This window comes from Dermacentor silvarum, chromosome 8, assembly GCF_013339745.2.
Source record: "Dermacentor silvarum isolate Dsil-2018 chromosome 8, BIME_Dsil_1.4, whole genome shotgun sequence".
In the NCBI taxonomy this organism is placed as follows: domain Eukaryota; kingdom Metazoa; phylum Arthropoda; class Arachnida; order Ixodida; family Ixodidae; genus Dermacentor; species Dermacentor silvarum.
The window spans coordinates 96,634,927-96,656,952 of NC_051161.1; the positions used below are offsets into that span (position 1 = coordinate 96,634,927).

The 22,026-nt window shown below is 44.8% G+C and overlaps 1 pseudogene; it reads right to left on the bottom strand.

Annotated features, from left to right (window-relative positions):
* Positions 1 to 21,380, bottom strand: part of LOC119462305 (protein-S-isoprenylcysteine O-methyltransferase-like) — a 32,983-nt pseudogene extending 11,603 nt beyond the window's left edge.
* Between the last annotated feature and the right edge of the window lie 646 nt (positions 21,381 to 22,026).

The following is a 22,026-nucleotide window of genomic DNA, read 5'->3' on the forward strand; positions in this document are numbered from 1 at the left end:
ACAATTTAGTGCTGCCTGAAATTCGCCATATTAAATGAACGGTTGTAAGGTTCATTTCTATTTACCTTCCGATCTAGAGGCAGTCGCTCCGCTTGTTTTCAATATCTCAGAAATGTATCCGAGTAGCAGTATGAACTTGAAATCTTTTCAAAATGTGCGCCTAGAGAATCAGCTTGGTCAATAAGTGTGTCTCCTTGTGTATTTATTAATGGTAGAGGATGAGTTTCGCGGCCTTTTATTTTATTTACCATGTTCCAGGCTTTCCATTCATCTGTATATGAATTAATGCTGGAGATAATCTCTGCCAGCTTTCCCTTTTAGCCCCGCGGCGCGTTCTTCTACCTTCCGACTTTATTTTCTTGAAGCTGATTAAGTTCTCCGCAGTTGGAGAGTCGCGAAGGCGACTCCAAGCCTTATTTTGATTTTTGCGAGCTTCCTTACACTCCTCATTCCACTAGGAAATACGTCGTTTCGAAGATGATCCGTTTGTTTGAGGGATACAAAGTGACGCAGCATCAGTTATAAAGGTCGTCAAATACGACACTGCATCATCGGTAGGAAAAGTAGATGTCATCCCAGGTCATATATGTGAGCTCTCTGTATCGTTTCCAGTCGGTACCGTCAACTTTCCAACGAGGCAGATGTGGAGGAGCACGCTCATCGTCTTTTGTTAACATTAAGATGATTGGGAAATGGTAAATCCCGTATGGATTTCTGATAACGTTGCACTCTAGGTATGGCACAAGTGCTCTTAATGCGATATTTAAATCTATGGATGAGTATGTTTTGCGTGCCACGCTGTAGAACGTTGGCTCTTTTTTATTGAGCAAGCTCGCATCTGTGGAGAAAAGAAAATTTTCAATTAGGCGCCCTCTTGCATCACAACGAGAATCTCCCCAGAGGGGGTTATGTGCATTTAAATCGCCTACTATGATGTAAGGTTCGGGAAGTTCTGTTATAAAGCTTTGGAATTCTGTTTAGGATAGTTGGTAACTGGGAGGGATGTATACAGAGCTAATTGTTACCAGCTTATTAAACAGCACAGCTCTGATTGCAACTGCCTCAAGGGTAGTTTGCAGGTTCAAATTCTGGCAGGCGACACCTTTATCTACTAGTATGGCCACACCACCCGAAGAGGCGAGGGCATCGTTGCGATCTTTGCGATAGATCACATATTGTCGGAGAAAGTTAGTGTGTGAAGATTTAAGTTGTGTTTCTTGGACACACAGCACCCTTGGATTGCACTTATTTACGAGTTCCTTAATGTCATCAACATTGTGTAATAGACGTCTGACATTCCAGTGTAGTATCTGTGTATCCATTTTATATGTGTCTTGTGCTGTGTGTCTAAGAGCGATAGATTAAGCTAGCTCACCAGGCCTTTCCTGGCCCCGTGATGGGGTTTTCCCTTTTTTCTCGGCGTGCTCCACGGAGCTGCGCCGTTCCTTTGGCGTCTGAAAAGCCGGAATAGTGCTACTTGCATCCATTGCCTCTTCAGAGGCGTTGGATGACGCCCGCGCAGCGGGCACACTCGGGGTTTTTCGGGCCGGTCTGCATGAGCAGTGGCCCTGGGGCCGGCAGGCCCGAAGGTCTGCTGGCCCTTCGTGACAGGGGGCGGAGCAGTACTGACTGCTCCTGCCAGAAGGGCTGATGGCGGAGCCACCGTCCCACTCCGTGTGACGGTAGACGGATACGACTGATTATGTGCAGAAAAACGCTTGCGCGCTTCTGGGAAGGAGATGTTTAGTTTGACCGTGAGTTGTATTATTTCTTTTTCTTTTTTCCATGACGGGTACGATCGCGAATAGGCGGGGTGGTCTCCGTCACGGTTTGCACAGTGGGTTGCGGAAGTACAGATGTCTGAGGTGTGTTCTTTGGATGCACATTTTGCACATTTTGCCCTCGGCAGCTCTGAGATCCATGCCCAAAGCGCTGACACTTGAAGCATCGACGCGGATTGGGAATGTACGGTCGTACGCGAAGTTTACAATATCCGGTCTCTATTGAATCAGGGAGGTCACTTGTTCCAAAGGTAATTATTACATGCTTTGTGGGAATTTCCTTGTCGTCGCGCCTTAACTTAATTCGTTGCACCTTTACCACGTTCTGGTCTTGCCATCCATCCAGCAGCTCGCTTTCACTTACTTCAAGGAAGTCGTCATCGGAAATCACACCGCGCACAGTGTTCATTGATCTGTGGGGGCCCACAGAGACAGGGATATCACCAAACGCAATAAGCTTTGTCAGCTTGTTGTATTGAAGCTCGTCACGTACTTCCAGAAGAAGGTCGCCGCTTCCCATTTTAGTAACTTTGTAACCAGAGCCGATTGCCTCTGTCATACTTTTTGCAACAACAAATGGTGATATTGTGCGGACTGTCTTTGTTTCATGTTTACTATGTATCATGTGGTACTTGGGAAAGGTTTCTTTAGGTTTCATAAAGAAGTTGAAACTTTCATCGGTGCGCCCCCTCTTCAGGGAGCGATCAGGTAGTGGGGGGAAATTTGAAGCCATATATAGCATTACTGTATTCGGTAGGAATGCCCGCCGCCCACCTCGGAGCCCAACCTGGGGACGTCACAGGAATAGAGGTATTCTACTCTGCGTACGTCAGCGGTACATTCCCACTATAAACTAATATATATATACCCAAGACTGGATATATTACACAAGGTTAACCCTTGCCGCCTGGAAAATAGGAAGTTAAAAGAAGTGAATAGAAGACAGGAGAGATGGAAAAGTGAGAGGGAATATCTACTAGAACTAACCCTGGGAGTGTTAGTAAGCGCCACCGCTCACGGCTTTGGCGCGCGATGTGAAACATCATTTCTGCTGCAGGCGTCAGGTCTACGTGAACTTTTTGTGTAAAGGTAACCACTCAATAAACCCACACATGGTGCCTGAAGGCATCAATGTTGCCGGATTCGAGACCCTCAGCTATGTAATGAACGAGAACCGAGGGGCCCGATTTGTATTAGACATATCATACGAAGTAGAGCACTGCACGGGCCGACTTTCAGCCCGGGCCCGGCCCGGGCCCTGGTTGTACTTTGGGCTGCCCGCCCGAGCCCGACCAAAAGCTGTTATGGCGAGACCCGTGCCCGGCCCGGGCCCGGCAATATTCTATGTTACCCGCCCGGCCCGGCCCGGCACCCCTTTACCTTTAGACCCGAGCACTGGCCCGAGCCCGGCTCGAAACCAGCCCGAACCCTGCCCGAGACCGAGAAAGATCACCGAGCGGCAATAAAAAAATAAAATAAAGAAGAGAATTAAAGGAACTTATTCTTAAGGCATAAATACATGTCATATGCAATTATGAACACTATTTGAGCAGTCTGAACGCAAATACCAGTGCGTGAAGTAGTACGAGTGCCCCTGCCGAGCAGTATCGCCAGCAGTTTCCAACGGCGTGACCTTGATGCGGCCCAATCCACTTCTATCGCAGCACCGCCACAGTAGTTTTCCACGTCGGGCGCCTCACTGCAAAGCATGCGCCGCCCCAGCCGCTTGCCCCACTAAACCGTATTCCAGCAGACTATAGCCGAAACGCAGCCACGACCGGTCGTGAGCGCAGCGCATAGATTCAGTAAATGGAGAAAGAAAGCTTCTGGTTGCTCCATGGTGCAGCGTAATGCGCTGCTGCTAGGCGGCCGGTTGAGAACATGCGTGCAATCATGGATGGACGCAGTGCCATATTTCAGCCGCGTGACGTATTATCTTACCAGTCATCGTTTTAAAAATTCGCCTTTGAATAATCGGCAGTCGCGAACGCGCTTGCACCGCGCTGAAAGCAATAATTACATTTATTTAGGTAAGGAATACATACAATGGCATCCTTTGGTTTGAGGCGACTTCGGTCTTTCTGTACTTTTACATTCTGCTCAAACATCAAAAAATACGACGGAAGAAGAAAAGGAAATACACATGCGTAGCACTGCTAGCTTCCACCTGTTCCGGAGCAACAGGTTTTTCAGAGTCGAGACGCGCGAGGATAACTCGCTGCCCGTTACATGCACTTACACCACCAGAAAGTCCGTGCCCGGCCCGGGCCCGCATCAAAATACCCAAGTGCTGCCCGGGCCCGAGTCAAAAAGTACATGCCGTTCCCGAGCCCGGCCTGAGCCCGTGGATAAAGTGCCCTACCCGAACCGGCCCGGACCACGGGCCGAGCCGGGCCCAGGCTTTCGGGTAGGCCCGAGCCCATGCAGTGCTCTAATACGAAGCCAACAAACAATACTATGCACTAATACGTAGCCAACATATATATATATATATATATATATATATATATATATATATATGTGTGTGTGTGTGTGTGTGTATGTGTGTGTGTATCCATGCGTGTGTGGGTATTGTTGGGAATAACAGAGAGAGGTAGCATAGCAACGGTAACGAATCGAGCCATACATGATAACGCAAACCTTCGCGCGCATTCGTCCCATCTGATGACGATGATGATTTATTGGCATCCCCTTTGAAACGGCGCGGTGACAAGTAGACACATAGCCTGCTTGATTTATTCATGTACGCTGTAGATGTATTTCGTTCTAGCATTTTTGTGTACATCTCTATAACCTCTTTTTTTTCTTCCTGAAAACTTCCCTATTTACATTGTATGACTACTTATGCCTGTAATGTATCCGGTCGTATGAATTACTTTCCTGATTTTTTTTCCTAGCAATACTCCAAACGACTCTTGCTTATCTCGACTGCTGACCGGTTGATGCTTTTGTCCACTGTAAAGCCAGGCGCTTCTGGAAGGTGTACGTTACCTACGGGTCTCACTGGGTGAATCGCTTCGCTTTCCGTTAGGATGTGCTGAGGGGTCTCCGGATTTTGCTACTGCATACACATGCCTCATCTTGTTGCGAATATTTGTTTCTGTATGTGTTTGTGCTTAGGCAACCAGCTTGAGTGTCAAATAGCAAGGCACTGCCCACACCCATTGGATGGATGGATGGATGGATGGATGGAAGGATGCTATGAACGTCCCCTTTGAAACGAGGTGGTGGGTAGCGCCACCAAGCTCTTGTCATTATTTTGCCTAATGTCCTACCTTTATTCTTAAGAAAACACACAGATACAAATAATTCCAAGCATCAAACATTTTGAACCATTACTGGGTGTACAGATGTAAATTGTTTCTGTACATCTCCATCGTTTGCGGTTTCCCTACTGTTCTGCCACCAAACCTCCAACCGCCTCTTACTAATCTCTATAGCGGACATGTTTACTTTCCCCCTGTTATCCCTGAAAGGAGGTCAGATGAGCCTAGACGGGCAGCTGTGTAGATTTCTTCCTATTCCAATCAAACATGTTCCACCAATTCCTGTTTAACTTGGTAGGGCGCCGCCTAGTGGACGCCACGCGCACACGGTTCGCATTCGTTATTCGTTAATGTCACATGCTCGAAGCTGCCATGAGAGCAAGCGTTTAGGTCGGGCTCTGGCCGAAGAGTAGGTAATAAACTAGCGTTTTTTTTGTATGTGCTTCCTGACCCTACCTACTGCGTAACAGCTGTCTCAACTATCATTCACCAAGACTTAAAAATATGCAAATGCCAAGTAGTTGGACAGGACCAAGATAATGTTATTTGTCATCGCTTCGAGATAAGTCATATATTGAAGACGTCTTCGCTACGCGGATGACGTCTTGAATACATGAAATGCAGTATCCATACACCAAACGAATTCATTCGTCAATTTAGCTAATCTTACTCTAGCCTAAATTTAACCATCCACCATTCTCCTGGTACGCTTCCTCCATACCACGGTTTACAGATATGCCAATCTCAAAACAACGCTTTTCAAAAATCCCGTAGAAGGCCAGCGAAATTTAGAATATGCCACAGGAAGTGACGGATTTCTGTCGGGCAAGGACACCGCATTGTAAGACCCTGTAAGGAATGATGACTACGACCATCGCCTAACCGAATTCAATTGACGTTAAGGAGATATCGGTAAAATTATCGAAGTCAGGCCTACCAGGTCCGTTCATTTTTAAAGGAGGCTGACATTAAAACGAAATTACACTTCAAAAGGCCAATAACTACTATAATCGAGTATTAACATACATCCAGAAACCTACACTCTGCTGAAATACAATTTCTTGATACTTAACAATGCACTCCTCAGAAAGGCCATTCCAGAGGTAACAAGGGTTTAGCTATCACCTGTAAAAAATTAGAGGACGCTTAAGCTTCGCCTTTAAGAGCGGAACGCGATAGCGTTATCAGGCCCCATTCGCATAGCATTTTTCTTTGAGTAGGCTTCACTGCAACGCAGAACGTGGAAAGCCAGCTTACAAAGATCCAAGCTTACACTGATTCCTTAAAAGTCGGCTTGAGTTTTAAACAGAAATGCACCACTCGGAAGACGTTTTTCCAGGGGCGATATAAGTCGTCTTATATTAAAATGTGAAGGCCCTAGGACCTTTTTTATTATTTTATTATATGGTTGCTATTGGCCCGACGTGCTCGCGTGTCTTAAACGCATTAGGCAGGCCAAGTCCCAATTTGACCTGCCGAGGATGCGAGTGCCATCTGGATAAGATTTTCGCAAGTAGCCTGCCCGAGCGCGCCCTTGTTGGTATGGTAGAAATGCTGGAAAATGGGTTTGTGGTTGAGTTTCTCGTAACAGGTTTATGTTTTCTCGTAGATTAAAATTACAGTCCGATGCCAACATGTCTGTAGGTTGTGGTTAAGTCGTACTTAACTATTTTCTGACTGATTTTACTGCGAGAAATTCCATTTTTGTTCACTAACACCTCGCGCCAGGCGGACCGCGCGGTCGGGGTGGTTCGGGATGATTTTCTCCGCCACGGACGCCAACATCCATGCCGACGCCGAATTTCCTGCGACACGGGGCTCTTAACGCTATCGCGGTAAAAACCTTAAAGTACATGTTCGTTCACAGAAATGTCAAGCTCATGTGTACTGCCCATATATCAGCAGCTTGCGTTGCCTCCAGGTGATCGGAAAGCGCCTTCAAATTGTGACTAAATTAGCACCTGTAATTACAAGTGTACAAAAATAAATCCAGCTTTGGGTGCAGTAACTCTATTTTGATTTGTGCGCTGGAATCTTTGTTATGCCACAAACAATATATCGGCATAAGAGCAGTGCAAGGAGCTGTACACGGTTGCCCTGCGAATGCGGCCAGAGAACAAACTTCCTAAATCACTTGCTGACTTTCACGTATCGGGTTACAACGTCAATAAACTTAAGATGTATATTATAAATCAAACTTCCGTTTACAAAAAAATCATACGGTGATTCTTCTGTCATGCATGGTATGATTGTTCCAAAGGCGGCTGTTATATTTGTTTGTGGTGTCTATTTGTTATATGAATGATAATATAAACGGCAGCGGTGAACTTTGGCACCCTGTTCAGAACCCAGCCATCTGCATTATCCATGTCTCGTATTTATTATTCTTTTATAAACCATTTTGTTTTTATTCAGTTTGACTAATGGTCCTTCGTATTTGCCATACATTTATATTATTCTGATCCATGGTGAGATAGTCAGATATATAAGCATTGCTGAAGAAAGCAAATGTACGTTGCCCTGACGACGGCAAGCGCACTTGGGGAAAAGTGCACGGCTGAGGGTTCCCGTGTTCAGCAACTGTAGATACTGAAAGACAAACGTAGTACGCCATTGTTTGAGAGGAAAAGTTCCTTTGAGCCTGAAAGGCCATCTCTGTAAGTATGCCGCAAATAAATAGCATTTCGTACCCTACTCTTTCCTTTTGCAATATTCTATGCCTTTTATTACGCATCCTAACACGTAAGTGTCACGCTCGGGAAACCACGCCTGGGAAATATATTTTTCAGAAGGCATTAGTGCTAGAGAATATCGAGATATCGATATTGCGGTCCATTTGCGCAAGAAGACCGTAATCAATGTCGAGGAGTTGCATATTTATTAGCCTCATTTGCAAAATGTAATGGCAGATCTTGGTATCACGGACATCGCTTGGGTGAAAAATACTATCGCAATTCGGCGCCACAATTTCTCGCTTATTTATTGTACTATCCGTGTGATTTGTCCCTTTCGTATATTTGTTTCAGCAATACGGTATTGTTTCGTTGTCGAGCCACCAGGCTTTCGTTTTTAATTCTCGATTTTTATAGCATGAAGCGAGCAGCACGCTATCGACATGAGTTATTGAGCCACTATATTACGTGAGGCAATGTGGGCGCACATATATAAGGACATGGTCGAGTGAGTGCTTACAGTGGTTCATATGTCTTCTATTTTCAGGTTGTTTTCATTAGTTCCATGCTAGAGACACCGCGTGAGATTTATTTCTGATTACCCAGCCAATAAAATCTTATTCCTTTTTACATCTTTCTAATGGGACGACGTGTTGACGTGCAAGCGAATTGTTTAATTTGAAATCACCCGCCGATTTAACGACAAGTTGTACTAGACCAGCCATCCCCCATTTTCTTCTTGTTTTCTACTGTGAGCATCTTTTTTTTCTTTTTGTTGTTTCTTCTGCTTTTGTTTGTTGTTTTTTACGCCGAGGATTTGTGAAAGTCTAGTACATCAGGTTATTTTCGTGTGCCATGGGAAACCAGCCCTGCCCAGGGGGCGCTCGTGAAAAACGGCCCTCAGCACCGTATGTGAGAAAGCGCCACAACTTTCAGTTTCCCAAACGAACGCGAGGCCGCGGGGAACACGTCTTTATGTTTTACGAAACTGTAACCTTAGCTAGTTTAACCATCTTTTTTTTGTCGTTTCTCTCAGCGTGAATATTGAAAACAGTGACGCGGCACCGATCATTGAGGACGAATTCTCTCGTGAAAAACGCCCTAGAAGTGTCTTGCGCCAAAACTGCACGAGAGCCATGCATGCACCAGCAGCTGCAAGCTGACACCGCCGATCGTGTTGCAGTACGGTTTCGAGAGTGTCGACTCACTGTGAGAGCTCTTGATGCAAAATAACTCCAAAAGGGCAAGGATTGCACACAGTAAAAAGTTTTCTAGCTTGATAAAACGATACCTGACAAAGACGGTTCAGCGTTTCAGCGAAATAAAATTTACGATCGAGTGAAGAAGCTATACACGCCGTCGGAATTCAAGTAAGCGAACACCATGTTCAATTTCTCCATATTCCCTACGCAATTAAAGGCAGTTCCTTCGTAAGCAGAGTGACGTTGATTTCCTTGAAGCCACTTATGGTGTCCACGGCGCCAGAATTGAAGGCGCGTCTACGTTAGCTACACGGCAACTCGCCGCACGCCGTTAACAGTTCGCGGACCGCCGTACGACGGTGGCCTTGCTGGAAAACGGTGAGATCGCCCTGTCACGCAGAGGATCTCTTTGCTAGATATCCCTGCGGCACAGCGGCGTGGTCATTCAGCGACAGAGGAGTGGTCGCGACTACGCCCTGGCGTCCCCGGCAGCCCCTGCCGCCGCTGACGATAACGTCGCTAGGCCTTTTACAGTTCACTCCGAATCTGTAGCGTACGGCACTTCAGAACGAAACACCGACGCTTCCAAGCAGCAATCATTAGTTACCGTTGTTGCCGCTTTACCCTCTCCTCGCAATAATTTCACACGAAGAAAACATGCTGTATATGCAATGCGTGCATGATCACGGCCGAGCCGGTTCGCAGCTCTCGTTTAAACGTTGGATCATGGATATCTTCTCTTTCTTGTTTTTTTTAAATATAATGAATTTATACGCGTCACTTTACTCTAGCGGACATGATTTTGCCTGGAATAGAAGCTTCATAACCAATGTTTGTGTCACCGGCAGCAGCGTCGTGCCGGTGCAGCGTCTATGCGTTGTTTCTGCATTAAACACGATGTGTTCACCGTATATGTTCGCTGTGAGAGTATATCCTTAGCATTCTTATTTTATGTCTTTTCATTTTGTCACAAGGCACCATGCACCGCTGGAAACCCAGTGGCACTAATATTACTCGTAGCGCCCCCGAAAAAATGCCGGCTGTATATATGCGATCTTGTACTAAGAACATGTATGCAGTCTTGTACTATGAGCATTGCAATTTGCGCTTTTAATAAAATCATATGCTGAAGGTTATTATGCCGGAGAAGCTGTAGAAATAGTTCAATATTAAACGGCGTGCGATCGCGCCCGCATGCCTGAATCTAACGTCGCCGTCGCACATGATCAAAATTTGCACGAAAAATAATAGACTGATAGGGATATATTACGGCTTTTCTAGTTGTAGCAATTAACCACGCAGGGTAGCGATGGCCTTCAAACTTTTTTTTTAACCTCTTTTGCAGTTGACCCACCGTATGCCGCCGCTTGGGATTTTCTTCTGTTTGTATGACTGAACAATGCGCGCGATGTCCGCAAGGGGCGCTGTGTGTCAGCTCGAAACTCCGGCGCTGGTTCCCCATAGCCTTGTTTCAGCAACCCTTGCCCTGCAATCACGTTACTCTCACTCGCCGCCGCGCCATCTAACAGTCACAGCGTCTATTGGGCAATAACTGTGTTATGAAATGTGTTGGAAGCCTGAGTGGTAGCGGTGTCTTTGGAGGCTGGCTTTCACGAATTTATGGTGCGTAAAATAATCGTTCTGTCGACTCTGTTGGGCGTGGCTTTCATTTTAAATCGACCTTTTTCTACATTTGTTTGCGTCCAGGTTTTGTTCAACCATTTATTTTACCTGTGCTCGTGGCTGGCATTGTTATTGCAAACAATTGTTGTTTTAAAGAGCTAATTGATAACAGCTAAAACTTAATGCTAGCTAACACGGCACGCTAATATATAAAGAAACATAAAAAACGACTTGACCACAAGCATATCTCTTGGATATTCTAGGGCATCCAGTTAGTCCATGAAAAAGCAAATTTAAGCGGCATCACGGGTGAGCTAGAAAGGCTGAGGTACCACGTTAGGAAGGCCAACTGCTTGAGCATTATTTTCGTGTCATACAGATTTTGCGGTCAGCATTGCAGCTTTCCTGAACAAAGGACTTTTAACAAGCATTCAGAGGCCGCCTGTTTGTAACACTTTTCATCCGATTTGCTGATGTGGACCGGGGAAAGGAAGCACTTTACAAAGACCTCCGCACGCACCATTGGCATTTTCTTGTGTTACATTCGAGCGGCTGTGCAGGGACACGTGTAAAAACAAGAAAAAAAAACAGAAGGAAGAAAAGACAGTCTACATGCTCTAAGAGTCGTCTGCCCTAAACAGCTGCGCCCACGCTATGTAGGCGTCTTCTTCCGCCAGCCCTATTTTCGTTTTCCAAGATTATTGCGTCCTTGCCACGACATCGAAATGGAGCGATACCCTCTGGGAAAAAACGATGGCCAACAAACAAAGCAGAAAGAAAAATCACCACGAAGATATTTGGCTGAAGGCTAGCGAACTACATGATACAACGCATGGGCCGACAGCATCGACCGTACACTGAGTCGAATTTTGTTTCGTTGAGATGCTCGCCACCTCGCCACCGACGTTCTCCTTTGATCGCTTGCTTACCGCTTCACTGTGGCCGCCATGAAAGAAGAGGGCGGATGACGCGTCGAGAGAGCCAAACCTATGAGAGAGTGAGAGAACACAATGAGAAATAACACAAAAACTAAATGCGGGGAGGGGATTGTATTCTTTTTTTGGGGCTCCCTGAAAGCGGTAGCATTGAGAGCTGCTGTTGACGATCGAATTGCAAATAACGCTCGAGGATCTTGTATGTAGGGACGAATAAACTGGAAAAAAAGAACAACAGAACAAAAATAAAGATCAATATTGTTTGTGTGTGTAGTAAGCGTTTGCAACGCCACAAGATTACAAGGAACGGGAGATTGATTCTGACTTTGCATACGGAGGCGATGCACAAGGTATGTGTTATAACCGCTCAAAGGCGTCAGTGCTCATTTAAATATTAAATGAGCATGTAACACTATTTCGCGTTACAACGACGCGCACAAATGGAAGAAGGTTCGTCGCAGAAAGAACAACTTCAAAGGCAATTATTTGAGTTATTCAATTTGAGCAAACGTAACAAAAGGAAAGCAGAGTTGGGCTGATAAATTTACCACGGCTTTCGGTTATACTTCGTGTAACGGAAGACAGATCGAAGTATCATTGGTCTAACGCGAAATGTATTGTGTGGTTTGAAATGTATACACAAATTTATTCCCCTTGTCGATATGTTCAATTGACCATTTGATATTGCTGTTCATGGGTGAATGAATGAGCAACAACTTTTGACAGATGATTCACAATGCCTCGTGCGCTTATAACCCCCCCTTTCCAATCTTGGATCTTTGTTTTATACTTCCGTATATATGTACGTATATATGTATATGTATGTTATATATATATATATATATATATATAGGAACATATTATAGGAAAAGCAATGCCACGTCAATAAAAGTTGTCACCATTATCAATATTGCCAGGTGTTGATCGTACTGTCAACATGTGGCGAAATTATTTTTGTATTTAGGCCTAAATATTACAGCTTTTGTTTTCATTCTCATTAATCCGAATTCTATTCAAGACTGACCTGTTTTCTATAATATTGATAGTGGTATTACAACATATAATATGTTCATGTTTGTAATTACTTGAAAAAATATACATATAGTACAATGACAAGCCTACACGATATTTTTGCGGCCGTTATAACGTTCACCAAGTGATAAATACAGATGTTGAATTACCGAGCCCACTTTATGCTGCCCTGTGGTACAAAACAAATTAAAGATTTCAATGTCAGAGATGGAGTTATTAATCCGCACAATTTGCTGTGCGCATGATATGTAAAATTTTATTAATTAAAGAACAAGTCGGTGAACGCCATATTAGCACAGTTTCTTGCAGAGAATACCCTGGGTGACTAATTCGAAAGCCTTCGTAAAGTCAATGAAGACATCAAGAACGCGTGATTTTTTTTTTCGAACTGTTGAAAGATGCCTTCCTTCGGCTCGAGTAAGGCCACATCCGTTTATTTATTCCTAAGGAAGCCAAGTTTGAAAGGGTTTAAGATACTACTTTTTTAAAACAGAAAATCTAACGTGCAGCATTTTTCTATAGGCCTTCAAAAATAGTTGAACAATAGATGGATGTTTGTAGCTTCCTATATCCTTTCCGTCACCTTTTCTTGCAAAGAACAGACAATATGGCAATGTGCATTTTGGTCGGAAGAACTGCTCTTGGTTAAGATAAGTTAAATATACGAGTAAGTAATCAAGTAATCAAGTTTCATCATGCTATTGTCGACATCGTGTTGTCATCATAAAGTCACCTCATGCCATTGTGGTCGTTTCGTCGTTGTAATTTTGTTGTAGCGATTAGACTGTCATCAAAGCCTAACACGTGAACATCTTTCATTATATAAACAGGAGTGAATTAATAACCACTCTGAAGAATATAACAAGAAAATAATTGATACAAACTATCAAAACCAAATCATTCGCATTGCACAGAACTGTTTCTCAGTTGCCAAAGTTGGACGGCAGCGCACTGCCGAACTCATTAGAAGTCATTAGCGAAATTGTCTGGTGGTGAACGAGAAAGCGCTGACCGAGAGGAAAAGAAAGAGCGAAAGGTCAACACTGTTTACTAACCGAAGTGTCGGTCGCTGTGAATTGCGAAGAGCGAGGCCTCCACAGCAGTCTTTCCGGTCCGCAGTTTCTGTCTGACTTTTGGCTCGCAGTTTGTTTTGCAGGCTCTTATCCAGCAAAAGTGTTGCGGCACACGCCGTAACATGTCTTTTTTTTCTGAATGAATGGCCCCCGTGTTTTGCCGGTAGTGAGTGCTGTGATATATATGCTACTACATCCAGAACATATCCATTTGCTTATCACTCTAAAACCTAGGTTTAAGTTAACCTACTCTTCGTTCATTCAATCAGTGCGGTCTAAACTACACTTCATTTCCTGCATAGCAGGTAACGCTAAAAAGCTAGAGAGAGTTTATATTATTGCTCGCATTGGTGCGCCAAATTTTGAAAAAGAAAAAGGGTTGGCTCTGGCATCATGTAACACGGCTTAGTATTATGTGTCATAATTTTGTGCAGCAAAATAATGCGCTGCTAAAATGCGGAAGGCGTCCGACACGTGAACCCATTCATTGCCGGACGGACCGAGTGACCAGCGGCCAAAGAAAATAGGTTGCGCTCTCGACCAATACATAGTACGGCGCATACCGAACGCACATGTGCGTACAAACAATACACATTTCACGTACTTTTACGCCCGTGAGTTGTAGTTCTAATACACGAAGTAGTTATTTTGAGTACAAAGCTTGGCAGATTAAAAGCAACTTCACTGCGAAACGCGTGAAGTGATACGTTCCGACACACTACTTAGTAGCTCCCGTGGTGTTGACTGCGAAGTACGAAACGGGTTATGGGGACAGTGCCAGTCCTGTTCTTTACTCCCACTGTAAAGTAATATGGCTGAAGTGTTGTGCATATAAAGGTCCCATGCATATGAGTACTGCTATTATGATGATATATTTTATTTGACTTGTTTGCGTTGCGCTTCTTTTACTGTGTAAAGTGAATCAGAAGTGCTTATAAAAATCTTGGACTTCTCATTTCACCTGATTTCGAGTGTCTGCATTATGACCACACCTCTCTGACCCGTCCTGCTTTTATTGATGTTAGCCGACGCGCATCGTGCACTGCTGGCTACATCTGGTCAGGAATACGTTTTTAGGGTAAAAATCACATTTACATAGTGGCTACCGCGTTTTTAAAACATTTTTACTTCCAATACTAAGAGCCGTTTACAGGGTGGGTATGTTTCATTGAAGAAATAAGACAACGTGTAAGCACACAAAATAAAAGCGCTAAAAAAGAAACCGAAACGAACCCTGCAAATAGTGTACAAATAGCGTACAACATGTGCCATATACTGCATGTACAAACAGCACCCGGCACATAGAATAGCTACTGTAAGCAAGTAAAACAGTGCATTTACAATACACTAGAAACAGCAATAACAGCATACCAATAGCATACAAGCAGGATAGTACAAGCCAAAATTTAACAAGTTTGAACTCCATTAGTTTCGAAGATTGCTAGGGAATTCCTACCTGTAAATAACCCTGCGTTGAATTTATTGCGTTATTCGATTGTTTTGACTAAGAATGCCTGCTTGAAAACATCGATCGTAGACATGGAAGGTTTGATCGCATATGGGTGACCGGAACCAGGTGACACCTTTCCAGGAGGCAGCAAGTAAAGGTCGGGAAATATACTTAGCATGCCAGCTGTAATCTTAACCTCGAAAATTCTCTGCGCGTAACAAATTTCAGGAGGCTAGCCTTGGCGTGTAATGCGGTAATAGATTCAGTTCTCTGGTATTTAGATTAAAAAAAAGCACGGCTGGGTGCTGTACTCTATCAATCTAATTTAGTTGGTGTGAGCCGTACAAGTCCGAAACTGCACATGCGTACTCCAATGCGGCTGCAACAATTATCATGTTAGCCTTAAGTTTTACGTCGTAGCGTTCCAAGATTTTGCTACGCCTTCCCGCATATGGTAGTAACATGTTCGCTCCAGCTCATATCAGGTGGGATTGTCACGCCGAGGTGTTCACTTTCATCATCCGCTGAGTGCATCATTACTTATTTTATAGCCAAAGATGATTTCTTGTTCACACAGTCATGCACACCAATTTGTCGAATTTACTTTGCATATTGTACGAACACCAGTCTGAAATCATATTTAGGAATTCATTTAGAAGTACTTGTTCATGAACGCTCATCACTCGGCAAAACAATAGGCAATCGCCTGCGAGAAGACCAACTTCAATTGCTGGACTCACACCATTAGCAACAACTCGCGCGAAAAGTTACGTGTTATGGTTATATTAGTTATATTAAGCTTCTCGCAGTTTCCAAATGCCACTTGGTTCTAGTACAGTAAAAAGGTTTCATGATCATTGACCTATCTCGATCACCCTTCTTTTCAGGAATTTTTTATCAACCAGTGAAAGCTTGGAATTTGTGTGTGCATATAAAGAATACGCTGCAGCAGTACTCTTGTAGTTGTCCCGCGATTGGTTTTAGGAGCGAAGCTCCTTATAGCGGCACCCGTTCCGTCCCTGTCGTAGTAGTAGTAGTGTGTAACCAGTCTGATAAAAATGAGAAAAAAAATTCTGAAGTTGTGTCCGTAGCGCGGAATCGAACCAGGGAGTCCGTAGCGCGGAATCGAACCAGGGACCCCTCGCTTCCGAGCGCGCGGCGTTAGCCCACTACGCCACGAAGCGCAAATAGACACACGCACCACGATGGCAATAAATACCCAACATTAACGAAAGGCCGCGTTTCTAGCGCATTTCTAACGCGTTTGTGCTAGCGCGTTACGGCCCGTGTAAGAAGCTGGTGTAAGACGCTGTGGCCTCTCCGCCTTACCTTCAACGCGTTTCGAACGCGCTGCCCAAGGCGGTGGCAAGTCAAGTTCAAGTCGAGGAGCGTTTATGAATACGGGGGGTATACTCTCTCAGCAGTCATGTGATGGCGTCGGCAAACGCGGTGCACGTTCCGGCATGTGTAAATGGCTGCGTAAGACGCTGTGGCCGCTCCCCCTTACTTGAGAGTACTGCACGTTTCTAACGCGTTTGTGCTAGCGTCCCCTTAAGCGGGAGATCCGATGATTCCCTCCGGAGCTTCGCCCACTCATCATCATTCACCCCGTGGATATGCTGTGATTTTTTTTACATCCCCACAGGGCATAATCTTCAACTAACACCACAATTAGCTGATCGTCCCAACACAGATCACTGGGAGCGATAGCGTAATCAAGCAAAGATAGTTTGAGAGAAAAAATACGGGAGAAGACTAAACAACATGTTAGTTAAGCCATGCGAATTTAGGTGACATGGCCGCTGTGTTGCTGCCGCTCCTACTGAAGACGTCGCAATGCAGTGCAAGCTTTGTGTACTCAGGAAAGTCAGTTGATGTCCCTCCGCTTGGCAGCAAGGTGTTGTTGGCCCACGCGACGTCATCCACTCCTGACCACAATGACGAAAACTCGATGAGACGCTGCCTGAATCACTTGCAACACCGATACCGACAATCAGTAGCAAAGTCTTAGTGCCTATTGACTACAGGAACCATCCGACATAGGAGGGTTGCCGACAGAGGGTATACACACCATGAGTTATCAGCACATGATCCTTGCTTCCGGTGGTTCCGTATGATGTGGTTGAAGTTGGTGCGCGCTGTCAGCAAGGGTGCTTTCTTAAGCTGCTTCAATCGAGGCCGTCCCTTTCATAAGCGTCGTCCAGACGGGGACAGTGCCCGACACCGACTGTGACGGGCAAACACGCGCCCCAAATCGGCAGTGCGCATTCTTTTGGCGCTCTTCCCCCGAGGCCACCTCCTTCACCAGCGCACACCTACCTGGCGACGCGGCCCAACACCGGCTGTGACGCGACGACAAAGAAGCTCACTTAGAGGCGACCACAATCGCCACCCTTCGTGGAAGCCGGGCAAACGCGAAGGCCCATCTCCCGACCCTGGCAAGATGACTGCAACAGAGAGCAAAAAGCCAACTCAACGACTTTCGTGGAAGGAGTGCGAACCCCTTGTTTCCTGATTGCCTCGTCCTTGCTTCGAAGGTTGGATATTAGAGGCGGAGTTCTGGAAACAATACGACCACTCTAAGTGGCCGCACCAAGGTCATCAGATTTCCTACTCGGGTCACCTGGGGAAGACGACTGTTTTATAAGTGCACACCTTGGGTGCAGTTGGTCCTGACGGGTCCTGATGTGTGCTGAGACATGTAGTGAGTCAGGCAGTCAGTGCTCCTACATGGAGGGGGCTTCCATCTCTGCAGCCACTATAAATATTTCAATATAAACCGCTATTCTCTCGCTCCTACTCCCGGATGTACCCATCCATGTGGCTGGAATGATCACCGGCCTAAACGCTACTCCGAGTCCCAACAGTGCATTGCGTAATCTTTCACCGACCACGCTAATCGTAAGGCTCATGTCGCTTACCCACCATATTTGCTTCAGGCTACGAGCAATGCATCTTTCAATAAAAAAATTCACAGAGCTGGATGTCACTGCTACACAATATTCTCGACTGGTTCAGTAGGACTACCTCAAGAGTCAATGACATGGGTTTCATGACTGCCTTTACAAAGTACTCAGAGAAGTGGAAGCTGTTAAGCAGGGTCCGGTCCTAGCCAAATACATGCCAAGAGTCAGATTTATGATATTTGTGAGGATTGCAAGCCCCGTTCCTGTACCACGCCGTGCAGCTCTCCAAACGACCTTTCGGCATGATAATATAAAAAATAAAATCAGCTCGCGAAAATTTTAGGACAGTGAGCGCCAATGCCCATCAATGCTGATAAAGCGAAGAGCATTGCGTCTACCGAAAAATTTAAAACTGTCGTGTAAACGTCCACCCCGAACATATTCCCAGGCTTAAAAGCTTATGGAGCATTAAAAGTGTTTCAATTAATTCAACGTTTCTGAATTTATTACGCCTGTTGTAAATAATTTGTAAGCCCTCAGTTTTTCTATATTCATGGGTGTTACAATACATCCAAGTGTCCTCGGTGAGCTGAACGAGTCAGCTTGTTTATAATTTGTGAAGACAGGGTGCAGGCTTAGGAGGAAGATTTAACTCGGGCCCAACTCCGATGCCGACCATTCAAATGCATGCAAAACTCAGACATGCTTTTCTGAGACATCCTGTTGCCCATATTTATTCAAATTTGTTGCAACTGCGGTAGAAAGTTCTATTTTAGTGACTGTTTGAAGCGAGATATTTATTTATGGCTGGAATGTTTTAACGGAAATCGCCGATAATCGATAAGTTTGAAAAAAATATACAAGCATAAAGTTTAAAAACGACGTAACTCTGCACCACAAACAGATATCGCAGTTCTGTAAATTGCATTCGTTAGAACATAGACTAGGGCATAACATGCATTATGACCAATATTGCATAATATTTATTATTTATGCGAAATTGTTAGAGTGCTAACAAGGCGTTTCCAAAGATCCTGTTCATATAATTGTGGTGTAGTTACAAACCATGTCAAATACATCAGTTCTGTCCCATATAGATGTACTATTGGAGCCAGTTTTCCACATCCTGATATCGTTTTCATTGCTGAGTGACAAATTTGCGAACCCAATAGTTTTGTTTTCGGAAAATTTTGCAACCGAATTAGCCATGTCAGCAACCACAGAGCGTCCTGCTTCCAGCAGCCTTGAAGGTGCTTTGAGGACTGGCGTAGAGGAGTTAGCAGCACCTCCTAGGTGCACATCCCACGAATTCTAGCCATGCTCCGGGCAGGGGAGACACTTGTACCCGGTTTTACCGGTGGGTTTCCGGCGGTGCTGGAACTCGAACCAGCGACAAGCCGAAGCCGAGGCTGGGCCCTAACCACTAAGCCACGGTTTCGGTGTTTTCTGAAATTTTTTTATTTTTTTACAATTTTTAATAAAGCAACGACAGCCTACGTCGAAAATTTCCTTCACCAATCGTTAGATAATTTCGTTTTCTTGTAAATGCAAGATACCTCATCATAGTTGGTGCAGTTGGCACAATAACTACAAAGTAGCAACAAGAATAGGCGCTGCCACAGAATGGGTCCTGATTAGCAGCGAGATTTTTAGTGTAAGCCCATAATAACACATACATGAATGTTGTGGAAAGGTGTGTCCATATTGGACATGAAGGTTAGAAATAGTAATGCCGGCCTCCGACACAATTGTGGCTGACTCATTTGAAATATCTATTTTATAGGTGGCGCAGCAGTTCGCACCCAGTTTAAAAGTTTATGATTCTATTTTCTACTGGAAGTATGAGTCAGCCAGCCAGAAACATATACTTTTGTAACGTATACACTGCTTATCGGCGCAGGACACTCACCAAAATAATTTCGAATAAAATGAAGACAGGACTAAATGTACCCTTTGTGTATACACATTCGCATCTGAAAATTCTAAAGCAATCGGGCATCATTTCATCTCACATAAAGTGTATTATCATTACCTTGCTCTGGGCATTCTACAAACTATACAGCAGTGTAATTGCCAATAAAATCAAGGAAATAACTTAAGTAAATCAAACGAGAGGAAAGTCTAACTTCAGAAAAGGACATTTTAACATTGTATCACACCAATGTCATTATTAAGTTAAATTAGAAGTACGCATGATCTAACCAGTTCCTCTATGCAGCCTTCGAAGATTACACGGTGTTTGATTGCACAAAAATGCCCTCTGCGATGAGCATCTTCCACAGTGAAAGGGTACAAGAAGCGCACCTGAGAGTCCGAGAAAACATCTGGATAGGTTCGTAATCCTAAAATATCGTTAATAGTGGGTTTTAGGAAAGTCATTACAATATCTCCTTTAATTTTCATAGAATACGTTGAAGACGTATTCAGAACTATGTTGGGAACAAATGTGAGAAAACAGGAATATCCCAAAAACCTGTGTTGACTCTACTTGGAAATGCCTGGCGATGACCTACATATGCTTGAACGCTTTAACCGCAAAATGGACCAGCGAGTCTGCAAATTGATGTGAAGAAGCGAATCGCAATGTTGAGGTGTCTGACAGTGGAGCAAGTGTTTGTGATTGGTGGTATCCGTCTACAAGCAGATTAAAGATACATTTGTTATTCTGTAAGAGCCTCGAAATTCCTTGAAATAACGACTGAACAGAAAAGGGTTCTTCATATACTTTCCCGCCTTTTAGGTCATAACGTCTATAAAGCAACTAGCCCAGAAACATGTGCAGAAGCTTAAACGTTTTTATGGCAAATAGCATCGGAGAACAGGTCCAATATGTATATTTTTATAAGCATAAAAATGGCTTGGAATGCCCATTTATTCACCTACTAGCCATGACCGGCTGCTAATCACTATGCTTGAAAAGTGCGTATATAATCAGCGAGAGAGAGAGGAGCTTTAATGGCAGAAAGGTGAGTTGCAACTCACGAAGTGGGAGAAGTTGCTCCGTTCAAGAGCTGGCGCTGGGAACTCGCTTTCCGCCGAACGGCTCGGCCTATACCTTCCTACCAGCACGAGTAGTTTTGATGCGAAGCATTCTTTGCCTCATTCTTGGCACTTTGCGGCAGGTAGGTAGGTACGTAGGTTGCTGTCTCACCTAACCTTGATAAAAAGAAAACAACGTGTGACCGACGGTAGAATCGAGCCCCTGTCGCCGACCACAGCAGCCCGGTTCTCTAAAGATTAGGCCACGATCACCGCATACTTCACTCATTCCAATGACAGCCAACTCTTTGAAATCGTCTTCTGCCCGCGTGAGAGCTCGCGCTCTGAGGCACCATGCTAGCCTGCACAATTACCGGGACCGGCCCACTTTCATCCCGGCTGTCCTCGTAGTATGCTACGTAGAAATTGTGCGACGTTGTAGCGATTTCGTGGTCACCCATGTTAATCATGCTTTACTATTTCTTGCGGAGTACAAATGGCATCGTCGTTTTACATGCAGCACATGCGCGATTGCATATCACGTAGCCATGGGTGACGTCGCAATCTGCGTTTTCCTCGTTTATGCTCGTAGAGTTCCTACACAGAAACCAGCAGCTTCCATTTCCTAAGTTCGCGTCGAACGGCCGGCGTAGAGATCGGGCCGTTGCCACATTCTTCAACGCTCTCGCTGTGCCCCCTGCTGTCGTCACGGACACATACAATCGCAGCCAACACAGACACAGCTACTGAATTTACACAATCATGTTGGCCCTCACGATATCGCTTTGTGGAAGCCCAAGAAATGACTGAGAGCCAGGTACCTGCAAAATACTACGCGTGACATTGATTGCCAGAGTGCTTGCGAAACGTTTTTGGTATTCAACACTTTTATTTCCCGAACGAAGGGTTTCGTCCCTTTAATTAAGGTGAAGAGGTCGGCCTGAGTGATGTGCATCTAGCCTGCTACGCCACTGCAGTTAGTGTATCATACAATTACCTATGCGTCTGAAACAATGAGGATTACAGCAAAGCATGAGGAGAAGCTGAAAATCTCGCAAGGATCGATGGGACAAACGTTGACGTAAGGTTTCGACATAGAAAGAGGAG